Source organism: Cinclus cinclus, chromosome 2 (genome assembly GCF_963662255.1).
Source record: "Cinclus cinclus chromosome 2, bCinCin1.1, whole genome shotgun sequence".
Lineage (NCBI taxonomy): Eukaryota > Metazoa > Chordata > Aves > Passeriformes > Cinclidae > Cinclus > Cinclus cinclus.
Window position 1 is genome coordinate 6,893,347 of NC_085047.1, and position 8,531 is coordinate 6,901,877.

Sequence of the window (8,531 nt, forward strand, 5' to 3'; positions counted from 1 at the left end):
CCTCATGGCAGTTCAAACTCATGACCAAGAGGTAAAAAGCTTTATGTGCCATTAATAATCTCCATGCCATCTGTTCTCTGTAAATGGAGACATTCTGGGATGATTCTCAACATATTTTTTATTACAGTATTTATTTCAAACCTCTCCAGAAGCTTCCTATTTACCACATCAGGCTCCCTCTATTTGCCAAATATTAATTTATCTCATTGGAATTACCTATGAAAACACACAAGTTGTTTCTATGGAACAAACTTTAACCTCCCAAGGGGTTCCTGGTTTGGGAAAAGATTCCTTTCTGGAGGAACCCCTTTGGAGGCTTTCTCCCAAATTTCCCCTAAATCAGGACACCTTTTCCATGCTTTAGTTGAAGAAGTATGTATTGTTCAAGACCTTTTTCAAAATTTTAAATAAAACATCACATACATTTTACTGATCTCACTGATGTGCTACATTTGAACACACAAATTCTGAAAATGCTTTAATAGGAAAGCAATTGAAATTAAACCCTTGTGCTAAATACCCTCAGGAGCACATATGGATTTTAACTTACTGATGATGTGACCTCAACCAGCTGCCAGGCCCCCACCCAGTTGCTTTCATTCCCCCTTCTCATCAGTGGAGAAAATAAGATGAAAAAGCTCATGGGTTGTGATAGAGATCATTTACAAATTAGTAATACCAAAAAAAAAAAAATACACTGTTCCTGGGGAAAAGTAATTTATTATCAAATAAAAGAGAGTTCATAATAAACATAATCAGAAAAAAAAAAACTAAACACCTTCCTCCCTCCTCATTTCTGCTCCCTCATTCCTGGCTCCTCTATCTCCACCCTCCTGGAGTAGTTTGGACAGCAGTGCCCAGATCCTCTTTGCTGCTCCTTCCTCCTCACACTTTTCCCTTGCTCCAGCATGGGACCCTCCCACTGGCTGCAGTCCTTTGGGACAAAAATATTCCTCTGGGGACCTTCCACAGAGGCAATGAGGGGATTTGCTCTACTATGGTCCTGTCCACAGGCTGCCAGGGAATATTTGCCCCACACTTTCACTGGGAGCTGCAGAGGAATCCCTGCTCCTGCATCTTCTGCTCTCCCTGTCCCTTTGGGGCTCTCAGGGCTGTTTGTCACATTTTTCCCTTCACTACCAGGCAGTGCTGCCCTCCCTTAATGCAGCTGTGCCCAAGGCATGGCCGCTGTGACTGAGAGCTGCACTGTGCCCTGGGTGGGGGTGGCAGCTGGGACCAGATGTGTCCAGCACAGGGCAATCCTGGCCCTTGACACCCACACCTTGTGGGCTGTGGCTCAAGCTCCTACATCTGATGGCACCACGACTTAATTCTTCCAGCATTTCTATAAAATTTAAAACTCATCCCAATAAGAATGAGGTTATATTGAAAGCACAAGTCAAAGTGTTCATTGTTTCCCTTCTCCTGCATTTCATTTCTCCCCAGGCTACCACAGAAGTTCACCGCTGGCAGCTTTTTCCATGGATAAGAATAAATTTTCTGTGCCAATGACACCACTAAGGCTGAAGAAGGCTGAGTGCAGACTGCTGTGCTATTGCCAGGTGGCAGACAGGCCAGGCTGTCCCCAGACCTGCAGAGAGGCAGGGGCTGGGCACACAGCCTGGGAGTGCCAGCTCCCCTAAGCACTCAGGGTCACCAGCAGGCAAAAGGATTCCAGGGCAGCTCTGACACACGTGGGGCTCATCTGAACTAAAAACTCCACTAACAGAGGAGTTTTACTCCTCTCTGTGTTTAACTCCACACAGCCTTTTCCTTTCTACTGGCAGGGATCTGAAGTCCTGATAAAGAAGGCTGACAGATCCAGGAGACATAAATCCATAGATGCAAGCAGCAAAAGCAGAGGTAGGGCTTTTAGGGAAACACAGCCACTTGCACACACTTCCAGATCTGGACAAGTGTTGCAATGAGGTACGACTCTCCTTCCCTAGCTGTCTTTTGCCCTTATTATCACCTGTTAGTCCTTAAAAAAAACATCTCAGCAATTTTGGCATGTTGAAAAAGAAGACACCACTTGAAGAACTGTCAGAAGCAAATTTAAAATATTAAAATCAACCCCCAGAACCATGCATCCAGTACAAAAAGGTTGAATAACTGCCCACTGGGAAGTAGCTGAGAAAAGTGACAAAAGTGGTTTTCTTGGATTTATGTCAAAGACAGTGATTTTCTTTAACACCAAAAGCAACGTCCAGTATCAAACAACTTATGCAAAACGTATCTCTCAGACTGAAATGTACTTTTCCTCCACACCATCCAATAACACTGAAAGACAATCATCCAGTAACACACCCAACTCCCCTGAAAATGCAGAGAACCTAAAAAAAAAAAAAAAAAACCCAAAAAAAACCCAAAAAAAACCAAACTAACAAAACAAACAAACAAAAAAACTTGAATGAACACACTTGTTTTCCCAACAAGCCTTGATGATTTCAAGTTACAGTCCCTGCCATTTTTTGGCATCATCAACTGCTCAGATCACTTTCATTAAGAAAACCTGTGCGGAGCAATGAAAGCAATGCAATTTCACAAATATGGAAGTGTAAAAAAAATATTGTGTCAAGTTGTAGAATACTATGAAGAAGAATCCACGCACACTCAACTTCTTATAAAGAGAGCCAAGTTTAAAATTTTTCATTGAGTTTGAAAACGAAGAAGTATGAAATATAACCATCTGCCATGTGATTGCTTGTGTCTTAGGCTAGAATTTTGCTTTTCAGAAAACATAATACACAAGATACATAAATCTTAAATCTTGTGTGAAATCCAGACAATCATTTGTCATGATGTTTTTAATGAGCAGTATAGCTTCTCAAAAAAGATTATTCAAATCACTTTTAATAATATCTTACAAATAGGAGATATTTCCCAAAATGCTGACAGAGTGCCATGGCCATGATGTAGACATGGGGCCACAGTGCTGCTACATGGTCAGATGTCCCATCATGAAACTGTCTTACCAGGCAAAAGGAACAGAGAACCAGAGCAGCACTACATCCTCATTAATCCACCTTCATGTCACCTTGATTATCCAAGCAGCAGCTGTGCAAACAGTAAGCCTACTTGTGATCATCCATGGTACAGCTACAAGCACTCCTATCTGGAGTTCCAACACTGCAACCCTTTTCTAATAAGCTGTGTGCACCAGATATTCTCACAGGAGGTACAGCTCCTGTCCAAAAGCTGTGGCCATCTCTTACACAAAACTGTTTTTCCATGTTTCTTTTGTGTGTAACCGCCAGCCCCCATTTTGTTTTGTGCATCATGAATTTAGCCCATTATTACAGTCATAGCAGATTATTTTTGTTCTGATCATCACAGAACTGTGGTAGAGAATCCCAGAAGCCACCAAATAATGCTTAAGAAAGCAGCACACCACCTTCCCTGATGTACATTCAGACTCAGCAACACCACCCACACAAATGACTTCAGCAGTTTTATCAAGCTACCCCCTTTCGGAAAACAACTGGCCAGAGCCAAGCAAGTACCTGCCTGTGTTGGGTTTGCACGGCAGTGGTTGTGTAGCCAGGGGTGGCTGCTGTGAGGAGAAGCTTTTCCCCCACCATGAGACAGAGGCAGTGCCAGGCAGCTCCAGGGCAGACCCATTGTGGTCAAGGCTGAGCCAGTAACTCTGAGGTAACAGATGTAAGGAGGGGAGAAACCTGCACAATGGAATCAGCAGCGGAAGAGCTGAGTGAGAAAGAGGAACAGCCCTGCAGTCCCCAAGGGAAGGAGGAGCAGGAGGTTACTCCAAGGTGCCAGAGCTGAGGTTGCCCTGCAGCCCCAGGGAGGGTCCCCCACCAGAGCAGGTAGATGCCCGAAGCAGGAAGAGCTGCCTAGTGGGAACACAAGGCACAATGGGAATAAGCTGAAATAAAAGAGGTCCAAACTGGTTACAGTGTGAATTCCTCTCCTCACGATGGCAGGCAGGCAGCAACGCAGATTTCCCAGAAAGCCTGTGCTATTCTCAGTCCTTGGAGACTTTCAAGCTCCTGCTGGGTCAAGACCTGAGTGACCTGGTCAGACCTTCCAGCTGACCTTCTTTGAAAGCAGTAGGATGGGCTAGAAACCTCCAAAGGAACCTTCCAACTGGAAGTATCCTATCCTGTGCTAGCGTATTAAAAAGAAATGCATAAAATACTTTTTTCTCAATTGAATGTCATCTATCCATTAATTCCCAATTAAGTCTCTTGCAATACCTGAGGAACAGGACATGTTAAGTATGACTAAACACAGTCATTTCTTACTTGCAAGTATTACATAAACTGAAATTGCTGACTAACTGAAATGACATCCTCTCTTGTCTAGTATCACTAAAGTAGTAGAAATACTCAATTTTCTTTTTTTATGTTTCCCAATTTTAGTGGTTTGTGATAATGTTTTTTTCTTTTATCAAAGTATTTGCAAATAACTATGACCAGGCCAATTTAAACTTCAGAATTCCTAAATTTAAAAATCAATTAAAGTTTTCATAATTAAACAGATTACAGTACAAACATCTGCTTCAACTGGACGTTTTCCAGAGTATTTACAATTCAAATGTAGCTGAATTGTTTAAATAAAGAAGTAGAAACAATAAGGCAAACTAATAAAACACAGCAACAAGTAATCAGAGGAGAACACATCCAAGACTTTACTTGTGCCTAACCAAACTGCAAGTATTAGGTGTTGAAATACACCTTCAGCCAATGTTGGAAAGCTTAGAAAAGCTTCTTTTTCAGCAAAGCTGCCAGCTGCCCTTACCATAGGAACAATTAAGCATTTCTTCAAAAATCTTCAAAGGCAGAAAGAAATAGAATTATAAGGTGAAACGTAAGCCACTGTCATATTTTATAAGTATTGACTTGGCAGGTAATCCCCTTTCAGATGAGCTTCTCTCTCTCCATTACTTTGGAACTCCGCATCACTGTGAGGAATGGAAGGAAGGAATTCCGCCTCTCCTTGGAATTCCATTTTGTTCATTCCTGCTGCTGTGCCACCTATATTCCAACTGCTGGCTTCTGGACTGCGGAAGGCATCCAGACACAAAATAACCTAGCAGAATAATTGGCTTTAATCTCCAAGTTCTCAGAACTCATGCCATCACAGAAACACTTTTGCTGGCCTTCGTGTTGGACCACCAACCAGAAATGATTCTTATAAACAAAGCCATTGCACTTGGAAAAAGACTTAGGTCTGTGAATATAGCAGGGGCAAACAGCATCTTTATAGATAGCATTGTGCAAGTTCTCATGTTCCGTTTTAACTCTGTATTCTTTTGGATGGTATTTGCATTTCTGTTTTATGCGAAACAGAAGAAACATTTCTCCGCATTTAAACCTTGAAGCATATACACAAACTAGTAAGTTTTCTCACCCAGAATTTGATGCTCAGAAAATCCTGTCATCCTGCTTATACGCACAGATCTAAACCAAGAACCTTTAAAGCGAAGAAACCACAGAAACAATCAGCAATTATAGGTTTAAAGAGCTCCAAATAACTACTCAAGAGAAGGGGAAGAACTGTTCAGTTAAAATAAATCTTCAGAGATAGTATTTTATACCACAACACAACAGTGGCAGCCAAGAAACAATGACTGATAAACATGAAATCACTCCATAATATAATTTGTCTTTGAAGCAAAGGCCACCAGGTTCTAAACTTTTACATTAAAAACCCGGAACCATGCACCAAATCCAAATATGCATCTAAATGAGCCTCCAAGAAACACAAATGGCAAAATTACATAGCTACAGGATTAGCACATTTGACAGTCTGAGAGGAATACTGTCTGTGCCTCTCACTACAGAAACAAAGCATGAGCTGTACAAAGTTTTACTGCACATATACTGAAAAGCCTGCCCATTAAAGAGAGAATTTTAATAAACTCAGAGAAACAACCAAAAAAAGAGATCTCATACATAAAAATTGTGTAAAAAATACATCACTGATTACTGACTGTAAATACTTAACTCATTAGCTGAAAAAAATTGCTAAAACCTAGAGTTGGTAGAGGAAGTATGTTGTAATATAATACTGTATTTTCAAAACCCCTACCTCTGCTGAATGAACAGTATGCTTGAGAAGGGATTTCTCTGCAGCTGTAAGGAGGTGGAGAAGAACATAGGTGACAGTAAAAAGATGCTGATGCCAGAATAAATTAAGAGTTCTTCACATCTTAATGCATGAAGTCACTTATATTTTCCACTGAATTTCTCTGAATCTTCCACTGGCCTTTTATCAGAATCTCAGACCCTAGTCTGGTGAACAACTGGGAACAACAGTTTAACTTCAGTTCCTGCTGGCAACTGAATCTTTAATAATTGGCACAGATTAACTCTGAGCAGCAGAGGCTGCAAGGCAAAGAGAAGCTCTAACAAATACATGAGGAAGGAAAACAAATGAAAAGGACCCTGCTATTCTAAGTAACTCATTTTAAGTAATCCCACTTAAAATTTGACAGAGCCATAGAGAGAAAGCAATGTGAATTGCAAAAGGTGTCTAACCACTCAGAAGCAGAACTGCTCATGTGACATAGTAGCTCTTAGAAACAGACCACACTTAAAGTTGCAGTGGTTTCTTATTGCAAAATTCTTTAACTGGATATTTGCTTGAATACACTTATTCTCACTTTATATTTATTCTCAGATTGATTTATTCCTTGATTTCAGACAAACATACGACAGAATTGTTGAAACAGAGCGCACTTTTTTGAGGTCCATTCTGGTAGCAGTTGTGTGACATTGCTACTTTTTTTTTTACTTTTCAAAAATATTAACAAGCCTCAAACACAAAACTTACCTTAAAAATAGCACCACTACAGGGTTACAGCCATCTGGACTGATTCATTACTTTTGAGAAGAACATAAGGAGATTGTTGAGTTTATAATAGAAGATTAAGCTATTTTTAGGTTGCAACTGCACCAACTTCAGCCTGGACATTCAGTTAGGACTATTCTGCATTATTCACAGAAAACCATTTCTCAGAGACAAACTTCTTTGCTGCTGCCTGTGAAGCCTGCCTCTGCAGGGAGCTGCTGCAAACACAACCCAAGGGGCACTACTGACATTCACCTGTGAAACCCTTTTTGCAGACACGGCTCTCACTCAGCACAGAGAGCAGCATCACAGGCAGCCAGGGAAGAAGCTCGGTACCAGGATGAAGTAGCAGATTGTTCCCAAATTGAAGCAGACCTAGCTAAGTCTCAGAGAAGCCAGGCAAAACTTTTGCCAAGCTAAAAACTAAGAAATAGAGGGAAAAGTTAAGAAGGAACATCATCCTTCAGTTTAGTATCTTCCACTGCCTTTGATTCTGCATTTATTCCATTACAGATACATTAATGCACCCAAGCTGCTCACTGGCATATTTTAAACAGCAGCAACGTGGTTTTTTGCAGCTCCACACTCTTTCCAGCATTTTCTGAGCATGCACCTATCATGACAGAGCTCAAGCTGGTTTTTTTTTTTTTTTAATTACTAGAGAACACAAAATTATTTTTGACTCACTATGCATTGTCAACTTCTACAACACAATTTAAACAGGCCAGTTTAGAATAGATTTTTTTTTTCCATAGATATGAGCCTATTTCCGCTGACAGCATTAGCTCTGCCCACCGGGCACATGGACAATGTCAGACCAAAAGTAGTAATTCATGCTGAAACATAGGATACATCAGTTTAGACATCCTTTATTTACAGCCAATTTTAAGAGCAGGGAAATCTCTCATCTCTGCCCATAATTACCCCATATAATTAACTACACGACCCAGTATCATGTACATAATGTAGGAATTCAATTCACGCAGTGTTGCCTAAGAACAAAATTATGGTAAGAGACACTAATCAAAAACACTAGCGCTGAGTTTTAAGTCACTGAAAGCTTTTCTAAGAAGCATCTTTATGAAGATGAAAACAGTCCTTGCACTGCACTATCAGAAGAGACCTGGAGGTACCACGCAGACTCAATCAACAGCTCCGCTCATCTGCCCTCAATAAGGGACAGTGTTCAAACTCCTGCTCTCATTGCTCAGCTAACAGGACTCCATGGATAGCACATTACTGCTTTTCCCACAGCAGGCAGGACTCTCAGTGATGCCTAGAGCCTTTTCTGTATCCACTAACCCTTCAGAGGTTCAATGCAAAGATAAAAAAAATAAATTTAAACCTGCAAAAAACAGTTAAAAGTAAGTATAAATTGCACCATATCAAAAACACTTGGGATTAATATCAACATGCAAAAGCTAATACATTAATGTAAAAGCCAGTATTATATTGTCACTTATAACAAATCAAAGATAAAAAAAACCTCATATCATCCAGCCTGACCATTAAATGTCAAGTCCACCAGTAAACCACATCCCTAAAGATAAAAATCAACAATTTTCCTAGCACTCCCAGGGACAAGGACTCCCCACTCCCCTGGGCAGTCTGCTCCCATGTCTGACCAATCTTTCAGCGAAAGGAGTGAAAAGCTTCCCTAATATTGTCTAAACCCCCTCTAGTGCAACTTCAGAGTGTTTCCTCTTGTCCAATGGCTT